Source organism: Penaeus monodon, chromosome 42 (genome assembly GCF_015228065.2).
Source record: "Penaeus monodon isolate SGIC_2016 chromosome 42, NSTDA_Pmon_1, whole genome shotgun sequence".
Lineage (NCBI taxonomy): Eukaryota > Metazoa > Arthropoda > Malacostraca > Decapoda > Penaeidae > Penaeus > Penaeus monodon.
Window position 1 is genome coordinate 25,839,993 of NC_051427.1, and position 22,714 is coordinate 25,862,706.

At 28.5% G+C, this 22,714-nt stretch overlaps 1 protein-coding gene across 1 annotated transcript in view; it reads right to left on the reverse strand.

Annotated features, from left to right (window-relative positions):
• Nucleotides 1-3,167: 3,167 nt before the first annotated feature.
• Nucleotides 3,168-22,714, reverse strand: part of LOC119599303 (trithorax group protein osa-like) — a 28,942-nt gene continuing 9,395 nt past the window's right edge. Inside the window, exons 3-6 of the mRNA XM_037949047.1 lie at nucleotides 8,952-9,099; nucleotides 7,394-7,459; nucleotides 5,114-5,229; nucleotides 3,168-4,860 (exon numbers count right to left, since the gene is read on the reverse strand). The gene's annotated coding sequence lies outside the window, so the exon portion shown is untranslated. The remainder of the gene's footprint in view (nucleotides 4,861-5,113; nucleotides 5,230-7,393; nucleotides 7,460-8,951; nucleotides 9,100-22,714) is intronic.

A 22,714-nucleotide genomic window follows, 5' to 3' on the forward strand; every position in this document is an offset into this window, starting at 1 on the left:
GCTGGTGTTTTTTTTTTTCTTTCTTTCTTTTTTTACTTTCTCATTTCGCTGATTTATACATGCTAAATGACAAAACAAAAAGACCCAGGGCTTGCATCGAAACTGTAAAAAATAATAATAATAAATAAAAAAATAAAATAAAATAAAATACAGAAAAGGCGCAAACATGTCAGAAAGTATAATCGCGGTACATTTATACGTTAAAATGGCTACATATGCATGAGTCTGCATCAAGTGACAATTTATATGTTTGTTGATGTAAGCCTGCGATATACTGGGTACTAAAACTAGTATTTGTTTATTTATATGACTTCACTGTAATGGCTATGTAATATCCATGTATGTTTTTTTTTTCCGGGATGGGCACAATAAACCTTCCAACCTTGATGCTCGAGCTGTTCTTCATTTATTTTTCCAGACCTAAGACAACAGTATACTAACAGTTGGCCTTGTATCCACTGATGTCGAACCTCGTCCTCTGCAAGTATCACTCGAGTATCAAGTATCAAGTATCTTATACACCCTTCCTCAAAGGTTTGATCTGACGAATGTTTATTCAACCACTGGAAACGAACACAAATTCCCCTTTGATCAGTAAAACCCTTGAGTAGAGTGTATAACTTACAAACTGTTACTTATATTTGTTCAATCAATGTGGGGAACACAATAGATCTATTGTGCCTGTCACAGTGGTTGAACAATTTCCACACAATCGGTAAAATCTGATTGCAAAAAAAAAAAAAAAACTCATTAGTTAAGATAAGAAAAAAAAAACCTTCAGTTGATCAGAAAGCCCTCAGTTGAAACGGAAAAAATACTCAGTTGATTGGAAATGACGAATATCATTTTGATCCATGTCAATAGATCTCAATAAAAATTCTAATCAAGCGAATTGGGACCATGAAACCGCGAAAACAAGTCCATCATATTTAAATAATAAAAACCCACAATGAACACATTATGAATATTTTATGTAATCGACTACACTTGTACTTGAAATTATTGTTGCCTGTCCCATAATCCTGTACTATGTATTCATATGTAAAAGGAATAACCCTTGTAACTAATCAAATAAAGCCATTTGAATTTAATTTGAACTTTCAAGTCCTGCATACAATTACACAGACGCCAAGCGCACTTTGAAAAAAGTCCATGCATGTGGTATCATCTGAAAAGAGTTCTTCATAGCTTGCCTTAGGTCAGTCTGCCGCAACCCCTAGCTGATTTGTTTGAATGTTTTACAATTTTTAAAGTGAATGTCATGAACAATTCAAAAATACTGTCAAAGCAAATGGCACACTTACCAAATGGAAATTATTAGAAGTGGAGAATCAAGAATAACAAGAAATGCTCTTCAAATTCTTATGGTGTGAGAAAAAGTGTCTGTCTCCACATGAATTTGAGAAAAAAAGACAAAAAGATGGCAAATGGGAAAACTAGATAAAAATGAGATCAGGGTCGATAACCATCCAACAAATCCTTGGGATAATGAATCTTAACCCCACCATCCAAACAGGATCAAGTGGGGAGGGGGGAAGTCTTCAGCCTTGTTATCCCCAGCTACAAGTTTGTTGCCATGATCCCGACAAAGAAAAGTTTACACCTACTGCACACTACCTGCTTTCATTTGCCAACTAGTTTGCAAAACATGTACTCCGAGTTTACAAAAGGTATCCCTTAACCTCATCAAAGCACTCCCGAGTAATGGGCATTTCACCTGAGAATTAACCCTCAAAAGACATACATGACCTTGGTCAGACTGGGCTCAAGGATGGAAAACAGTTGTGCCACACAGTATGGTACATCACACCCTCCTGCCTTTTACCTTATCAGCATAGTAGTGTGTGACCTATCTTATCTATCAATTTCCCCAAGGGTGTTTTGAGAGAATTAGTGATTGCACTATCCATGGTATTCATGTCTTTGATGTACTTGTGAGACGAGGTGTTAGACATAGTGTCCAAATTCGATTCCAGCAGTGGACATGGCGAGTTATTCTATTTTCACCATGTGTCCTTCATCAATACATAAAAGAAACCCTTGACTTTCCTCAAAATATACGTAACCATATAAATAGCCATCTGTGATTGGTAGTCAGACACTTGCAACATTTCATTTACATCTATTGGCAGATACCTGTCTAATTCAATGTGTTTCACTTACATATCACACGCCAGTTCTACACCAACATGGTATGGCAGAAAAGGCTACTATAATCTAAAGAAGTTTACTGAAAGATAAGGCAATAATTTTAACATTGTCTTGGACCAGTATGAAAAAACTGTTGTTTCATCTTCTAATACATTTGTTGATATTGCTTATATTTTTCTCTGTAAATTTATGAGCACTGTTCTGCCAATTAGAGTAGCAAATTGTTTCACAGATCATAAGAATACAGAACAAATCAATGGAAATAATAAACCATCAAAGATCCTTTTTTTTCATGTTTTCACTTGCATGTTCCTTCCAGGGTTAAATAAAATACCTTCTTTACATTGGGCTTTATAAAGCTTTTACAAAGTATACACAACTCTCTACAAGGTGTCAATAGGAAGTTCTTTTGGGTAAAAATATGCAAAAAAATATGTATGGCTTACATGACATTAAAACGTCTTCAAAACAAGATACATTGGTTTGTTTCAATGTAATTTGGTTGTAAAGATGAATGACATATCCAACTTCAAAATATTTTTAAATGGATGGCACACTTACAGAGTTCCAATAATTATGCAAATTATTAGAAAATTACTAAGTGTGTTTAACAAAAATAAACATGCAATTTCTCAATACTCTTTTTTTTTTTTTGTCAAAAAAATGCTAAACCATTTCTACAAGATTTTTTCCTTGTTTATGCAATAAAAATAAATCAGACAAACTTAATCAAATAAAAGGATGCCTAATTATTTCTCACCTTAATGATTATTATCACTGTCTTTCCTTTTTTCTTTTCACTTTTTCTTACACACAGCATTAAAAAAAAATATTTGGAGAGGGAGGGAAAGGAGGGAGGGAGGGAGGGAGGGAAGGGAGGGAGGGAGGGAAGGGAGGGAGGGAGGGAGGGAAGGGAGGGAGGGAGGGAGGGAGGGAGGGAGGGAGGGGAGGGAGGGGGGAGGGAGGGAAGGGGGGAGGGAAAAGAGAGAAAGAGAGAGAGAGAGAGAGAGAGAGGAGAGAGAAGAGAGAGAGAGAGAGAGAGAGAGAGAGAGAGAGAGAGAGAGAGAGAGAGAGAGAGAGAGAGAGAGAGAGAGAGACAAACAGACTTACACCACATGTCAAATCATCACTAAAACTACATCTAACAAACTCCACAAATTAGATCTAACATCTAACTTTAGACTAATAACTAAAAAAAGAAGAAAAATAAAATCTGAATATTAAAAAGGGGAGACTGTTTGTTTTGTGTTTTGTTTGTTTGTTTATTGGTTTGAGACTTTTCAAACATTCTCTCCATCACTTGGTCTACAGCAATTGTTTTCTTAAAATATAATAGAAAAATTGGCTGACATTGTGTGATGAAAATTAAAATTGGAAAATCAATTGAAGAATAAACAAAGTAAATATATAATAATAATAATAATAATAATAATAATAATTTTTACCCATTGTTGTTGGATAATCTCACTGTAAATTGTAGTTTTTTTGTATGAATTCTGTTTGCACTTACACAGCTCCACAGCCACCACAGTGCCACTTACACAGCCACCACAGTGCCAATTAGTAACCTTACATGTCGTCAGCACATTTCCCTTACGATTTTTTTAGGATTTTTTTTTTTCTAATGCTCTTCATAATGTTTAGATTAGTATTGTTATTGACATTGTGATTTGAATTTTATTATCAATAAAAATAAATATAAATTTAAAAAAATAATAATAAAAATAAAGGAAAATGGGTAAACAAATAAGCTAGGAAGGACTAGGAACTGATTTTTTGGTGATTAATGACCTGTGGAGCCATCTATATGTGAAGATAATCAATGAACAAAAAGCTACAAGGGGCATGGCATGTATTCTTGTCATTCCAGCAACAGTAGTAGTATATACTATATACTTCTAACAATATAAATAACAAAAAAATGACAACCTTGGGAGAGAGAGTGGAAAGCAAAATCAGAGATCACTGTGATCATCTCCATAGAGAAAAAAAAGAGAGAATGTTTGTCCTATTTCGAGAGCATAAAAGGAACATAACTGGAAAAATATAAAAATAAATGTCACTCTCGGGGACACAAATCACGGCTGCTGGTTTTGCTTTTCATTTTCCTCTTTGTCTGTCTCCTATTTCCTCCTCTTCAATCTTTCTTTTCCTCTTTCCCTTCACACTTTTTCTTCTTTCCTATGTTGCTCTTCCTCCTCATATCCTTTTCACTTCTATTTCTTTCCAGTCTTTGTCCTCTTCTTCTTCTTCCTTCTCCTCTTTTATCTTCTGCTCCTACTTCTCCTTCCTTTTTTCTTCTTCTGCCTTGCATCTGCTTCTCTACTTCCAGTTGTCCTTCCTCCTTCCTTTTCCTTCATCTTTTCCTTGTCTCTGTTCTCTTTCTTTATCTCCCTGTAATGTATTCTTTTCTACTTCCTCTACTCCTCCCTTTTCCTTTTTACACCTATCTCCTTATCCTTCTTTGTACCGTCTTCTTCCTCCTACTACTCCCCCTCTCATCGCAATGCAGCCGTTCTATGCCTTGGCCTCGGTCTCACCAGCTTGTGGGGCACTCTTGGCCCCCTCATCGCCTGTTGCCTTGGGTTCTGGAGGGTCAGGAAATAGATCCTTGATGGACCCAAGACAGGCAGCAGCTGCATTTGCCTTGGCCAGCTTCTTGGATGATGCTGCTACTGAGGGCCGGAACTCGTGGCCGTTTACTATCACCTGCAGGATGAAGATGATGGGTGAAGATATCAAGCACAACACTGATACTAAAATCAATGAAATCAATATAATAATAATAATAACAATACTAATTAATATTTTATTAATAAAGTTAATACTAATATAATGATACAGTAATATAATAACATTGCAAATGATATACTACTAATAAGGAATCAGAGGAGAGGGATAAAGTAGTGGAGAGTAGATCACTACAAGAGCAAGCAAGGCAAAATAGGGTAACAGGCCTTACCTTCATGAGGAAGTTCTTCTTGTGGTCTGGTCCACAGTCGTAGATCATGTCGAACTCCGGTGGCGGCCACTCACGCTTTGTGCACAGCTCAATCAGTGCCGATACAGGATGTTTCCCTAGACAGAAAGACAAATATACATGTCAAGGAGAATTCAATGGACTGAATAGTTAATACAGAAACAAATAAAGAAAAAAAAAGACAAAAGTCATAACTAGTCTTGTTTATAAAAAATGAAGGAAAAATTACGACAAACTCCATAAACGTTGGAAGTCCACTCTTGGTCAAAATTCCTCAAATATTCTTTATTTTACAGTATGTGGTAAATGAATATTGCCACCCATAGTGTCTGTGTATCCCTGCATCATACATATACTGCCTCCCAACTCTTTACTGGTGAAACATTCTGCAGTCCATATTCCAAAGAACAAGCCACTTCAAAAGGGCAGATCTTCAGGTGTGGTCCTCAGTTCAGCCCAATGCAACAACATAACAATTAACAGCTCTGATGTAAAGTCGTCTGAAAATCTTGCAATTTTCCATCCACAAATTATTTCATCAAGGGCTGTCTGGACTTGATGTCGGAAGTTCAAGAAGTTTGTAGGTGCAGGTTGAGTGCCTTAGGACATGAGGCTGGGACCAAAGGCTCACTCTCCAAATTGATACACAATACCCAAGCAGACAAATGCAAGGCTCTTAACCCAGTGACAATAGATATATGTACTGTCCCTGTATTTTTTTGTGAATTTTGCTCCAAATAGATGGCTCCACATGTGCTCAGCCACTAAGGAGTCTATCAGTAGGCCCTAATGACCACTCCTGATTTCCAAACTCCTTGTCTTTAGGGGCAAATGTATTTTTCTTTCTAATAATAATATTGACACTTATCATTTTTATTGATATTATGATTATCAAGTTATGAAAATATTCATAACATTAAAGATAATAATATAATACAAATGAAGCTTTCCAAAAATCAAGGAAAAGGGGTGAACAGGTCAGATTGGTAGGGTTAATAACTGACTCCTTGGTGACTAAACACTCATAGAGTCATCTACGAGTAAAAGCATTTGATGATCTTATATCACAATGGCCATGCCATGTACTCTTGCCATCCATGCTGATTGGGTTAAGATTGAGAGCCCTGACTGGGAAATGTTAAAAAGCTGGACATGACACTTCAATTGGTGCATGTTCATGCAATCCAGGCCCAAGTTGGACTAGGCTTTTTTTGTCCTGATCACCTTTATGTCCAACATCACAGACAGATCTGCGCTCATCTAGGATCATTTTGGAACCTCTACAGAGGTCACCTTCTCTTCTGTGATGTCCATCTCTTGATGGACATCACAGCTATGCTTTACACTTAATTTTTAAGCATTTGCTCATAACACCTGACAGCCTGATAGAGAGAGGGTATTCAGACACTTTCATTACGAAGATTAATTACTTGGGTTGGAACTCGTCAAACACCCTCCCAATGGAGAGCGACAAACTTCATGCCTGCCCTGAAGACAGAACAGAGAGTCACTGCAAACATCAATTACAGGCCAGCCATGTGCTACAGTAAGCACAATTCTACTTTAATATTGTGTCCTCCAAAGTACAGAGACATCTTAGTCAGGGTAGACAAGTCATCATCAACTAGGTCACCAGCCAGACAATCATTCTTGGGAACGAGTTTACCAACAGCCTTTAAAAGCAAAGTGGGGGTGGGTGGGGCAGTAATCCCTTCCCTGACCTGGTTATACAATGAAGTCTGGACTGGTTGAGGTGTGGTACAGCACCTACAGGACTGGCTAGTGTCCGGGCAGTGAGAATCCTCATATCAGCTAGCTGTTTATAAATGCCCTGAGGAAAGAATCATTTGTACATATTGCAATCATCTACAAAGTTATGATGATCCTCCCCATGAAACTTGGCAGCCACTGTGCGGGGCGAGTCTTTATGCAGGATTTGTCATGAGAACCACTTTTAATAAGCATTGACCAGCACACAAATGTACCACTGCCAAGCCCACATCCTTTTTTCAACAGGAGCCACCAACCACTCAATAGGCAACAATGCCTACTTACTTCAGGGGGACTGAAACTCCTCAAGACAATCTAGTCTCCATTATAGTTCAACTCTAGACCATAATAGTTCATCTATAGACCTGACCCCCAAAAATAAGCCCTCCTAAATCTCACTGAGCTGAGAGACATCTCCCAAACGGTGCAAAGGAAAATTTTTCCACCCCAATTTCCTCATCTTTGAAAAGCTGAGGTAGTTACTTGGCTTACCATCAAATTCCTTGAGTTTGGGTGCAGCTGCCCTCTTTGGTGCGGACTCCTGCTTGGCATGCAATCCTGGCAAGGGGGAACAGAATAACTATTAGAATTATGGCTAAAGATTTTCAGTAAATTTTGCTTAATCAGAAGTAGACCAGTCAGAATCATGGTTTGGATCTTCAGTTTGAATTAAATAATCAAAAGTGGATTTGACACTAATTAATGCAGAAGTAAAAATAAAAATTTAAATTAGCTGCCAAATTTTCTTTGCTTGTCAAATACACTCACATACTAGCACAGCCACACATGCAGCACTGACCAACAAACAGCACAAGCTGAAGGATTGGAAAACAAAAACAATTTGATTGTTTAGACCCACACACACAACACAAACATGCTCTTTCCTGCACAAACATCACTCTCTCCTGTGAGCGATCACATACTACAACCTCTTTCACTTTGCCCTCACACTTGGATTATTCACTCATTTTCATTCCTGCCTTCCCCTCCCCTGCCCTGCCCTCCCCTCCTCTCCCTCTCTGTGTCTGTCTCTGTTTCTCTTTCTTGCTCTGTGTGGTGCCTCTCTGTCTGTCTGTCTGCGTCTGTCTGTCTGTCTGTCTGTCTGTAATTAATTAGGCGGGGTGGGAGTTTTCCCACTAGACTGGGACCAATGTAATGTTGAGGTGAATTCACATTCCTCTTTGATGGTACTGCTTTCATTCTTGAGAGTGTTGTAGTTAAAGTCTTTGCAGACTTATACTTGTGGGAGGATTGCAGCTGGAGTACAGAGGACAGGCATGGCAGAGATGCCCAGGGAGGAATGCCCACAATGGCGAGCGGTCTCCATACCTAGCTACCTTACTCCCGCACGACTTTAACTACAACACTCTCAAGAATCAATTTGGTACCATCAAAGAGGAAAACAAAACCCAAAACCCTTACATAGGCCGTCTTTGGGGGAACCCCCCCCCCCCCCCCATCACATCTTCTCTCTTCTCTCCGCCTTCTCTCTCTCTCCTGCCTTTTCTCTCCTCCCCGCCCTTTCTCCTTCTCCTGCCTTCTCTCTCTCTCCTGCCTTCTCTCTCTCTCCTGCCTTCTCTCTCTCTCCTGCCTTCTCTCTCTCTCCTGCCTTCTCTCTCTCTCCTGCCTTCTCTCTCTCTCCTGCCCCTTCTCTCTCTCTCCTGCCTTCCTCTCTCCCTGCCTTTCTCTCTCTCTTTTCACCTCTTCCCTCTTCTCCCTTCTCTTCTTCCACCTCCTCTCTTTCCACCTCTCTCCTTTCCCCTCTCTCTCTCTTCTCACCTCTCTCTCTCTCTTCTCACCTCTCTCTCTCTCTTCTCACCTCTCCCTTCTCCCCCTCTCTTCTCTCCTCCACCCCTTTTTCCCTTTTTTCCCCCTCACCCCTCCCTCTTTTTTCCCCCACCTCCCCCCTTTTCTCCCCCCCACCTCTCTCCCTCTTTTCTCCCTCCTCACCTCTCCCTCTTTTTTCCCCCCTCCCCCCTTCCTCTTTTCTCCCTCCTCACCTCTCCCTCTTTTCTCCCTCCTCACCTCTCCCTCTTTTCTCCCTCCTCACCTCTCCTATCTGTCTTGACGTCGACCAGCAGCGGCTCAAGCGTCCCCTTCCTGTTTTTGCCGAGACCTTCGCCGGGGGTCCAGCCCATCTTCCGCATCATCTTCATGCCAAACAGGGACGTGATTGGAGCGGTGGCATGCAACTGGCCCTGAAATTATGACAATCAAATAAATAGAAATAGAGTAACAATTGGGGATTTATGTGTATATATATGGGGATGTTAAATATTAGTTTAAATTTTTAAATATTATATTATAAAAATAAATAATAATAATAGTTTTAAAATTTGGCATTAAAAATTTTAATACAACAACATAAAAGAAAACATAAACAAAAATAACAAACAAATTTATATATACAACATAAAATTACATAAAACATACAAAACAAAACATAATATTTTACATAAAACATAAATTTTATTATATTAATATTATAAAAAATTAATTAAAAATATATATATATTATATACTTAAATTTACCATACAATTATAAAAAAACAATTATATATTTTAAATATATATATATATATCATAAATTATAATAACATCAAATAATAATCAAAATAAAATAATAACACAATTATATATAAACATCCCATTTAAATTTAACTCATATTTTTAAATACAACAATTTAAAATACAACAAATTTTAAATTATAAATAATTATATATAACTAAAATTTTATATATACATACATACATTTATATATAATACATAATATTAATATCATACATACATATTATTTTAACATACATACTTTATATATACATACATACTATTAATTACATAAAACAATTATACTATATACAATATATACATAGAATATATTAATATATTATATAAATTTTTTAAATTTTTTAGATATTGATTTTATATTTAAACTTAGTGTGTTATGGAATTTTTGGTGGGGTGGTGTGTGTGTGGTGTGTTGTTGTGTGTGTGTGTGTGTGTTTGAGTGTGTGGTGTGTGTGTGTGTTTGGTTGTTTGTGGTGTGTTTTTGGTGGTTGTGTGGTGTGGTGTTTGGTGTGGTGTTCTGTGTGGTGTGGTTGGTGTTTTTGTGGTGTGTTTGAGGTGTGGTGTGTGTTTGGTGTGTTTGTTGTTTTTTGGTTTTTTTGTGTGTGGGTTTGGTGTGGTGTGTGTGTGTGTTTTTGTTTTGTGTGTGGTTTTTGAGTGGTGTGTGTGTGTGTGTGTGGGGTTTGGTGTGTTTTTGGGGGGGGGTTTTTTGTGGGTGTTGGTGTGTTGGTGGGTGTGTGTGTGTTTGGTTTTTTTTTTATTTTGGTTTTTTAAATTTTTTGTTTTTTTTGTTTTTGTTTTTTTTTTTTAACTTTTTTATTTTAAATTTTTATTTATTAATTTAGTTTTTTTTTATTTTGTTTTTTTTTTTTTTTTTTTTTTTTAAAATTTTTTTGTTATATTTTAATATATTTATATTTTTATTTTATTTATTTTAAATTTTAATTTTATTATATAAATTTTTTTTTAAATAAATTTTATTTAAAATTTTTATATTTTTTATAATATTTTATTATATTACTATATAATATTATTTTTAAATAATATATATAAAATATTTTAAAAAATGATAAAATTTTTAAAAATTTTTAAAAATTAAAAATTAAAAAAAATTTAAAAATATAAAAAATTTATTTTAAAATATATATAATATTTTATATAAAAAAAATAAAAATTTTAAAGAAATATTTTTAATAATAAATAAATAATATATATAATAAAAAATAGGACATAAATTTTTATTACATTATAATAATATTAAAATATATAACAAAAAATATATAATCAAATTTTTTATATATATTTAAATAATATATATATATTATATTTATATATATAAAAATATATTTTTATAATAATTTTATAATTAATATTATATTAATAATTAAAAATATAATATTTTTAAAAAAATTATATAAAAATTAATATATAATTATTAATATTATATAAATAATATATTAATAAATATAAATATATATATTTTTATATTAACATATATTTATATATATTAATATATAATATATTTTAAAAATATAATAAACATATATTATTCTATTATTATAAATTTATTAAATATATTTTAATAAAATTTTATTTTTATATGAAAAAAAAAAATTACATTACAAAATTTTAATACAAAAAATGATATATTTTAAAATATTTATATATACATTAAAATATATTGTAGTTTAATATTTTAATATATTTTAATAAAATATTTTAATATTTTTATATTTTTTTGTATTTAAAAATTGATTTTTGTTTTTTTATATTTTTATTTATTTATATATTTATAAAATTATTTATAATACTACATAGATATCATATTTTGATATATAAAATATTTTAAAAAAAAAAAAAAAAAAACAAAAAATAAAATTATAAAGATATATATATTTATATATATATATATATATATATATATATGTATATATTATATAGGTATGTATACGTGCATGACTGTATGCAGGTATGTCAATATGTATATGTATGTGTTTACATGTATGCATATGTATATATATATTTTTGTATACATATTTATGCAATATAAATTCATAAAATTTATATACATATACATACATATATAAATACATATATATATCATATATATTGATATATGTATATATAAATATATATGTAAATAGATGTATAAATATGTATATAATTATAAATATGCATGTATACATATATATAATGTATGCATGGGGTGCATTATATATATCTATAATATTATATATATAATATATGTATATTAAAATATATATATCTATATATACTATAGGTATATATGTAGTATGTACGTATGTCCCGTATGTATGGTATATATGCTAATATATCTAAATATATATAAATATATATAATCTGATATATGTTATATCATAACTATAGTACGATATGCATGTATGTAATGCATGTATGTAATGTATGTATGTATGTATGTATGTATGTATGTATTTATTGATTTATATGGATATATATTATACATATATATACATATATTATACAGATAGGGACACTATATTATGGATATATATATTATAATAATATCTATATTATATGTACAAGTATAGTACATAATATGTACACTATATCATATTATTATATAGATAGATTATATATAGTATATATATATAATAATTAGTATATATAGCTATCATGTATATATACACATACATTTACCTTCATGTATATATACACATACATATAGCTATATGTATATATATACATACATATAGCTATATGTATATATTAAATAAATATAGCTGTATATATATTATCAATACATATAGCTAATATATTATATATAAGAATTATATATTATAGATCTATAGATATGTTATATATATATATATATATAATAGATATACGTATATATATGTATAATATCTATATATATATGTATATATATATATATGTAATGATATACTCTATAGGTTGTGTGATATAGATATATATATATGTGGATATAATATATATATATGTATATTATATATATATAAGGTATATCTATAGAATATATATATATATATTCTGTATATATATATATATATATAGATAGTATATTATATATAGATATATATATATATGTTATCTATAATATACTATATAGAATAATATATATATATATAATGTATATATATATATGTATATAGTATATAATAATATATAGATATGTTATAGATATATATTATATATATATATATATCTAGATAGCTATATATATATATATATATATATATATATATATATATATATATATCATATAGTGTATATTATATATTAATATATATATATATATGTATATATATATATATATATATCTGATATAACTATATATATATCTGTCTATATACATATATGTTATATATATAAATATCTCATAGGTATATATAAAAGTATTATAATGTATATATTATAAATAAATAATGTTATGATAAATAAATATATAATGTATATATAATAAATATATATTATGAATAGTGAAATATATATAGTCTATATATATAAATATATAATATATATATTATATAAATATAGAGTATATATATATCTATATAATAATGTTATAAAATGTCCTAACAGGGGTATCGATGTGTATATAAAATATATTTGATAAAATTTCACAAAATTAAACAACTATGCATACTAATATACATCAGTATATTAGCTATCTACTATCTGTATATATAATAGATAATTATAGTAATAATAGATAATATGTGATAGGTCATCTGTATATAGTATATATATATGATATATGTTAATGGGTAGATATATAATATATATATATATATAATATATATAATATATGTATATATGTATATATGTAGTATATGTATATATGTAGTAATGTATATATGGTATATATATAAATGTATATATGTATACTGTATATTATGTTATATATTTAATACATAATATATAGTTATATTAGTATATATATATACCTAGATATATATCCTATATGTTATATATGGATTATAGTAGATAATGGATATATGTATATCATAGATATGTGTGTATATGTTTATATATGTATATATGTATAATGTATATATTATATAGGTAGATATATATATATATATAATAATATATATATCGAAAAGAAAGTATATATATATTGAAATATACAGTACATATATATATATATCGAAATATACAGTACATATATATATATCGAAATATACAGTACATATATATATATCGATAATATACAGTTATATATATGATTATCAAAATATACAGTATCTATATATATTGAAATATACCGTCTATACATATATCGAAATATGCAGTATAATGTGTAGTGTATATATATATATATATATATATATATAATAATATATCTATATTAAGATTATATATGTATATATATCTATATGATGATAGAATTATATAGAGGTGCGATATATCATAATATACTTAATTATAGATATGATATTTAGAGTCATATATGATGATATATTTATAGGATATTAATATATTATATATGTATAGAGATATATACTTATAGGTAAGATATGTAGATATGATTATAACTAAGATGTATATATAATATATATATATATATGTATTGTTTTATATCGTGTATATATTTTAACTATCAATAGTATATATATATATATATATAATATATATATATATGTGAATTTTCTTATATCTATGTATATACTATGGATATGATAGAGTATTACTAAGATATATTATATGTAGTGAGATATATATATATACATATTTAATTAGTATATATATATTTGATTAATAAAATATGAATCTATATATATATATAATTAAATATATCTATGTAATATATATTATATTATATATATATAGAATATATTAGATATATATATAATACAAAAAATAAATAGTAGTATATATATAGATATTATATATATTAGATATGATATATAGATATATCTATAAATATATACATAGATATAGAGGAATACAGTATATATTTATATATAATATATGATTATATAGATATAGATTAGATAGATATATATAATAGTATATATAGAATATATAGATAATATCATATGATAGTATTTAGAAGATATATAATGATATATATAATATATATAAGTATAATCAAGATAGAGATATATATATATATCTTATACTCTATATAAGATATAGATATATATATATATATGATTATATATAATAGATCTTAGAATATAGATATAGACACAAACATAGAAATCATTATGTACAAAATCCATAAATACTATATATATATAGATATTATATAATATTGATATCTATTATATATATCAATCTACATACTAATATAGAGTACATCAAAAATTTTTTTAAAATATATATATATATAAATATATATCATATATATATACCGATATATATATACATTACATATAGAGAATAGGTGTGCAGATAAAATATATATTGGAAAAATAAAAATACATAAAAATAATATGTATATACAAGAATGATATACATATGAAGCAATTATATACATATTATACATATTTATATCAATAATTATATATTATAGTATATTATATAATATATATAATGATATATATATATTATAGATATAATACATATCATACATACAATTATATGCCTAACATGTATGTTGTGTCGAGAAAGATGTAGATTTACAGTATATACTATATATATATAAATATATATACAAATACATATATAAAAATATATACATATATATTCACATAAATATATACACAATATATACACACACAAAAACACTTATATAAATATGCAAAAGAGAGTTTTGAGAGATGGTGGAGCAGAGGAGAGTGAGTGAGGAGTGAGTGGAGGTGAGGGTGAGTGTGAGTGGAGTAGTGAGTGTGAGTGTGAGTGTTGAGTGTGAGTGTGCGTGTGCGTGGGTGTGAGTGTTTGATGCAGTGTGTGTGTGTTATGCATGCATGTGCACGCATGTGTGTTTGAAATATTAATATATATATATAGAATATATATATATATATATATATATCATAATATGTATATTAATATGTATAATACTATCGGTATATATAAATGTATATATCGTTATAAATATAGATAGGTCTTTGTTTTCTAGTATAATATTACATATAATGTATATGTATATTCATATATATATATATATATTATATATAATATATATATAATTATAATTATGTTTTTATATTGTATAATATAAAATATATGTATTATACATGAATAATCATTTGATTTTATTGTAAATATAAATAAATAAAAATATAAATAAGATTATTAATGAAAACTAATTTTAATAGTATATATATCATTAAATATATAAAAATTTAAGAATAATAATTATTTGACACATATAATAGAATACATTAGCATATATATATAAAAATAAAATATATATATATATTATATATAATATAATACTATATATATGATAATATATTGATATATAGATATGTATATTTATATATTAATATAATATTATAAAATACATTATTTTTTGTTAAATTATATAAAATTATTATATTATTATATATTTATATATTTTTTGTTTATTATAATTTATTACATTTTAATGTAAAATTAAGTAGTATATAATATAAAATATAAAATAATGTATAAAATATTATAATAAAAATACCTATAAAAAAATATTGGGTATATATAAAATACAAAAAGCGATAAAAAATAATGATACATATATTTAATATATGATAAATAATAAAATAATATATACAATATATTATACATATAAATAATATATAATAATATAAAAATAGTATAATATAAAATAATGAATATAATAATAATAGAATACTTAATAAATCTAAAATTATATATGTAAATAGTATATATAAAAATATATATATATATATAATATATATATATATATATATATTTTAAAATAGAATATACTATAAAAAATATTTAATGTTATATGTTTAATGTATGAATTGAATATATGTAGTATATATATAAAATTATCATATCTATGTATTATGAAATATATATGTATGTATGATATATATGATGTATGATATATATTAGGAATGATAATATTTATTATGCAAAATAATGAAGATTATATAATGATATATATGGTTTAGATTTGTGGTTAAATTCTTTGTAATAAAATATATACATAAAAGATGTGTTGGTATATATAATGTTATAAATAATGATATAATATATACATAAAAGAATATATGTATATATATAAAAATTAAAAATTATATATATAAAAAATTTATATATATGATAAAATAATAAAATATGATATATGTAATATATAATAATTATATCTTTATATAAAATATAAAATATTTATATAAAATTTTATAATATACATCAAAAATGAAAATATAAAATAATCATATTAGAAATTATATTATAATTATTATTTAAAGATTGATATATATTATATAATATTATAATTTTTATAATATATATATATTAAAATTTTTATATATTATTAAAATTAATATTAATATATTATATATATATGTGTAAGTATTTATATATGTATATTTTAATATATTATAATATATTTTATATAATCCCATTGTATAATTTTGTATAATATATATTTTATATATTATAATATAAAATTTATAAAATACTATTTATTTATATTATAATAATATATAAGATAAAATAAAATAATTTTTGGGAATTACTAAAATTGGGGTTTTATATAATATATAATAAAAAACTATAATATATATATATGTTATATGAAATTATAAACATAATTAGTAATAACTATAGTGTGTCTATATTACCCAAGAAGAATAGATGGTGCAAAAAACATTCCCAGCTGCCCACGGGTAACAGAAAGAAGGGCCACTTTTTCTAGTGTCAGCCGGGCACAGAAACCATTAAACTATTACATAACCATGGTGATGATATAGTTTCATTAAAAAGTAAAAATATTGTAATAGTAATAGTAACAGTACAGTCTAAAATAGAATATAATGAAAGAGATGAATACTCCATAATGAAAGTGAAAAGAATTACATTTAGAACTAGAGCAATTACTACAAAGATTTGAATTACAGTGATGATAACTATATAAGAGTCAAAAGGTAATGATAGCAGAAAAATAATTAAAGGAGTAAAAATAATAATGATAACATCATCTATAATAAAAATAAAAATAAAAATTAAAGAAAATAAATAAATAAATAAAAATAAATAAATATAAACTAATTATTATTATTTTAATAATAATAATAATAATAATAATATAATAATAAAATAATAATAATAATAATAATAATAAAAAGAAAATAATAATAAAAAGAAAATAATAATAAAAAGAAAATAATAATAAAAAGAAAATAATAACCACAATGACAATAATAATAATAACGGTGATAACAATAACAGTAAGAAAAAAGAAAGAAAGAAAGAAAAAAAAAAAAAAAAAAAAAAAAAAAAAAAAAAAAAAAAAAAAAAAAAAAAAACATATATAAATAAACATCACAAATTTACATCCCCAACAAACATTAACTCCTATGATTTGGATAACATGCCCATAACATCACGAAAAAAGTTGGCCTGAAGGGGTGGGTGACCTGAATACGCTTGTCACCGGAAAACTTGGCTGTCGGCCATCGTGAGTGTTTCGACTGAAGGCTGGGGTGACGGAAAAACACTCTCCATAAATGTACACAGGCCTCTCAAAGGGTGATTAGATTCATTTGCCATTTAAGAAGGGATTTTGCATTATTATTATTATTATTATTATTATTATTATTATTATTATAAACGACTGTGAAATGTAATGTCCACGAGCCATCATTTGAAAAGCACTGGCTCCAGGCAGGACAATATTTTCATGCTCAGGATCTTATTCCTGGCTGCCATGGCCTGTGGGGCAGGTTTTATTACAGAAAACTAAAGATTATGAAAAAGCTTTAAAAAAATGACAAATAACAAAATGTTACTTACTGTGAATATTATTGTACTGAATTATGGACTACCTAGAGAGATGATACGGAGTCTAGTCTATTACCATCTAGATAAAGCAAATCAAACGCCAAATATCGACACTGGAAAATGGCACAGAAGTTTAAAATGCTTATGCAGAAAAGGAGACAATAACACTGAAAAGGGGAGGTATGGAGTCTGGTCCCTGCACGCGGGTACTTGTCTGTGCCCAGCCTCCAAGCCACACACTCAGCAGTGCCCACTCACATAAGCCCAGTGCCCATGTTTGGGCCATGTGACGGCAGTGAAACATTAGGATCCAATGAGCTAAAACAGTAGTAAGTTAAGGGGGATGATGATCGATGATTGATGATGATGATGACTAAGATTGATGAAAATAATAATAATAATAATAATAATAATAATAATAATAATAATAACAATAATAATAATAATAACATTAATAATAATACAAATAAAAGACACCAAGAGATGAGAGAACAAGCACAACAAACAAAAAAACAACAGACATCTTTGCAACTTTACTCCTGTGCTTAGCATACTAGAACTACCCAACCCTCCTTCAAGATGCATCAGGAAAGCCTACACATGGATAAACAAATGATAGTTTAGGTAGGTATGTAAGTAGGTAGGGGGCGCGGTGGCCGAATGGTTAGAGCGTCGGACTCAAGACTGTCACGACGGTAATCTGAGTTCGAGGGTTCGAGTCACCGGCCGGCGCGTTGTTTCCCTTCGGCAAGGAACTTCACCTCGATTGCCTGCCTAGCCACTGGTTTGGGCCCAAACCAGCCCAAGTCAGTGCCGGGTAAATAGAGATGGTGACTCGATAAAAACACCGGGCGGGAGGCAATGGCAAACCACCGCTCTAAATTGCCAAGAAAAAATCATGGAAGCCCATGATCGCCAAGGCCGCGGTGGCCGAATGGTTAGAGCGTCGGACTCAAGATTGCAACGACGGCAATCTGAGTTCGAGGGTTCGAGTCACCGGCCGGCGCGTTGTTCCCTTGGGCAAGGAACTTCACCTCGATTGCCTACCTAGCCACTGGGTGGCCAAACCAGCCTAAAGTCAGTGCTGGTCCCAAGCCCGGATAAAATAGAGAGAATGATTACCTAAAACGGTAACACCGGCACTCTCCGTGGAAAGGAACTGGGGACCCTACCACGTACTCACTCCAAGAGCATTACAACATGAAAACTACAATTAAGTATCATGCTGTGACCACGGCGGCTCAGACATGAACCTACCGTTAAAAGAAGAAGTAAGTAGGTAGGTAGGCAGGTAGGCAGGTAGGTAGGTAGGCAGGTAGGCAGGTAGGCAGGTAGGTAGGTAGGTAGGGGTAGGTAGGCAGGTAGGTAGGTAGGTAGGTAGGTAGGTAGGTAGGTAGGTAGGTAGGTAGGTAGGTAGGTAGGTAGGGAGAGGGAGAGGGAGAGGGAGAGGGAGAGGGAGAGGGAGAGGGAGAGGGAGAGGGAGAGGGAGAGGTAGGGGTGTGTGTGTATATGTGTGTGTGAGTGTGTGTGTGTGTGTGTGTGTGTGTGTGTGTGTGTGTGTGTGTGTGTGTGTGTGTGTGTGTGTGTGTGTGTGTGTGTGTGTGTGTGTGTGTATGTATGTATGTATGTATGTATGTATGTATGTATGTATGTATGTATGTATGTATGTATGTGAGAAATGTGTTTCCACATAGATAGTGCCACAAGTGCTCAACCACCAAGGAGTCAATTGAGAGACAAACACAAGATCACCTGCTTTCCCCTTTCCTTGTTTTCCAGCTTTCTTTATTGCTATCAGACCCAAATGACAGGACTGCTATGTCAGGAAAAGAATTGGCTGAGGGACCCGGCCACTATGAATACAACCTGGGAGAGTGGGCTTTCGCATTGGGAAACCACCTGGCAGCATTGGATTATGTCCACAAAAAAAAAAAAAAAAAAAAAAAAAAAAAAAAAAAAAAAAAAACCTTCATGTAGTATAACAAACAACAAATAAACCTTGGAAAATGGCTAAAAAAACAAAAACATTTAGGCAAAAAAAAAAAACAAAGAAAGAAAAAAAAAATAAATAAATAAAAAGGATCGGTGAAAAGCACAAGTGTTCACAAGTGCTTACCAGCCAAACACGTGCATTTTGGTCCAAGTGTGGCTAGCATGGCACCTGGTTCTAATTGGTTCATAACACTGCTCTCATTATTATTGACCTCATAAGTTTTACAATGTTATGAACATTACTAAACACAATATAAAGTAGAATACTTCTGAAAATTAAGGAAACAGGTAAACAGATGAAATAGCTGTGACTAATAAAGGACTCCTTGGTAACTAAGCACATGTAGAGCCACCTACATGGAAACACAACTAATAAACTAAACTCACAGTGGTTCGGGCATGAAGGTACATGCCATCCCCAGCACCAATGGGTTAAAATATGAACGGGGAAACAAAGCAAGAATACCTAATCGTAATGTTATCTACCAAGCCAAAAACTCTGACTGTCAGGAGTAAGTATCACAAATCTATTCCTAATTTCCTCTCTGATAATACCTGTATTAATAATAAATATAATAATTATAACAACAACAACAAAACAGCAATTATAATAATAATAAAAATAATAATAACAATAATAAACAATAACAATAATAACAATAATAATAATAATAATAATAATAATAATAATAATAAACAACAATAACAATAACAATAACAAAAAACAAAAAACAATAATAATAATAATAATAATAATAATACATAACACTAATAATAGCAGTAAGTTATGAAGTACAGAAGCGTTAAATAAAGTCACCCAACCCTCTGTTTCCCCGTTCTTCCCATCCTGACTTTGGGACTACTGTCCCAAACCCTTCTCCCCACGTGCAATGTGACAAGTGCGCATTACTCATTCAGACCCATTTGAGGACAAAAGACACTGTTACTGCTGCTACGTAACTGTCTAAGATAAACGAACTTGCGTCATATTTTCACTGGTAACCCAAGAAGCACTGTTCTCTAAAATTAAATGATTGATTAACAATCTCTCAAAGCTCTGTGCATGTGAGCATTTGTTTTTGCCGAAAATAAAAGGATAGAAGGGGAAAAAGGGGAAACCCATTTGGAAAAACTTACTTGAAACTTACCAGCCACAAGAGTATTAATACTATTAGCATTACAATATCATCAACCCCCGTTTACAACTGAAATTATTAAGACGATAAGAGCAATAACCTACATTATATCTTATATATCAAAGCTGCATCCAAACATTCTAACCTCAGAAAGTGAAATATATTGCTTTTTAACCCAATTTTTTAGATTACCACACGGGCCCCAAAAAAAAAAAAAGAAAAAAAAGGACAGAAATAAAGAAAGTGGGGAAAAAGAGAGAGAGAAACTTTAACAACATCCACCAAAATTTAGCAAAAGTAAATGGTTTTCAATTTCAATGCCATTCCTAAATTTCAGCCCCCGGGGCCTAAATTAAAATAGGGAAAAAAAAAAAATTCTTATCTCCTTTTTCTCCCTTTTGGGGCCCAAAAAGATCAAATTTTTCATCTTTTTTTCCCCTGATGAAGAAGAAAAGTTTAAAAAAAAAAAAAAAAAAAAAAAAAAAAAAAAAAAAAAATTATTTTAAATTTATAATAAATTTATATATATATTATAAAAAATATTATTATAAATAAAATATATATAATATAAATATAAAAATATATATTTTAAAAATTAATTTTAAAAAATATATAAAATTATTTTTAAAAAATAATATATTATAATATATAAATATTAAAAAATAATAAAAAATATTATATATAATATATATATAATAAAATTTATTATATATATAGATATAAAAATATTTTATAAAATTATATATATATATATAAATTATATATATAAAATATATATATTAATATAATATATATATTTTTAAATATTTATATATATATATATAATATAAAAAAAAATTATAATATATATAATATTAAATATATATAAATATATTATAAATATATATATTAAAAAATATATAATAAAATATATATAATATATTATATATAAATATTATAAATATATATATATAAAATATAATAAATATATATATATAAATATATATATATATAAATAATATTAAATATATAAAAAAATTATATATATAAATATTATATAATATATATATAAATATATATATTACATATAATATATCATATATATATTATTTTATATATATATAAATATATAAAATTAAAAATTTATAATTTTTTTAAAATTTTTTTTAAATTTTTTTTTTTTTTTTTTTTTTTTTTATCTTATTTTTATTTAAAAAAATTTTTTTTTTTTTT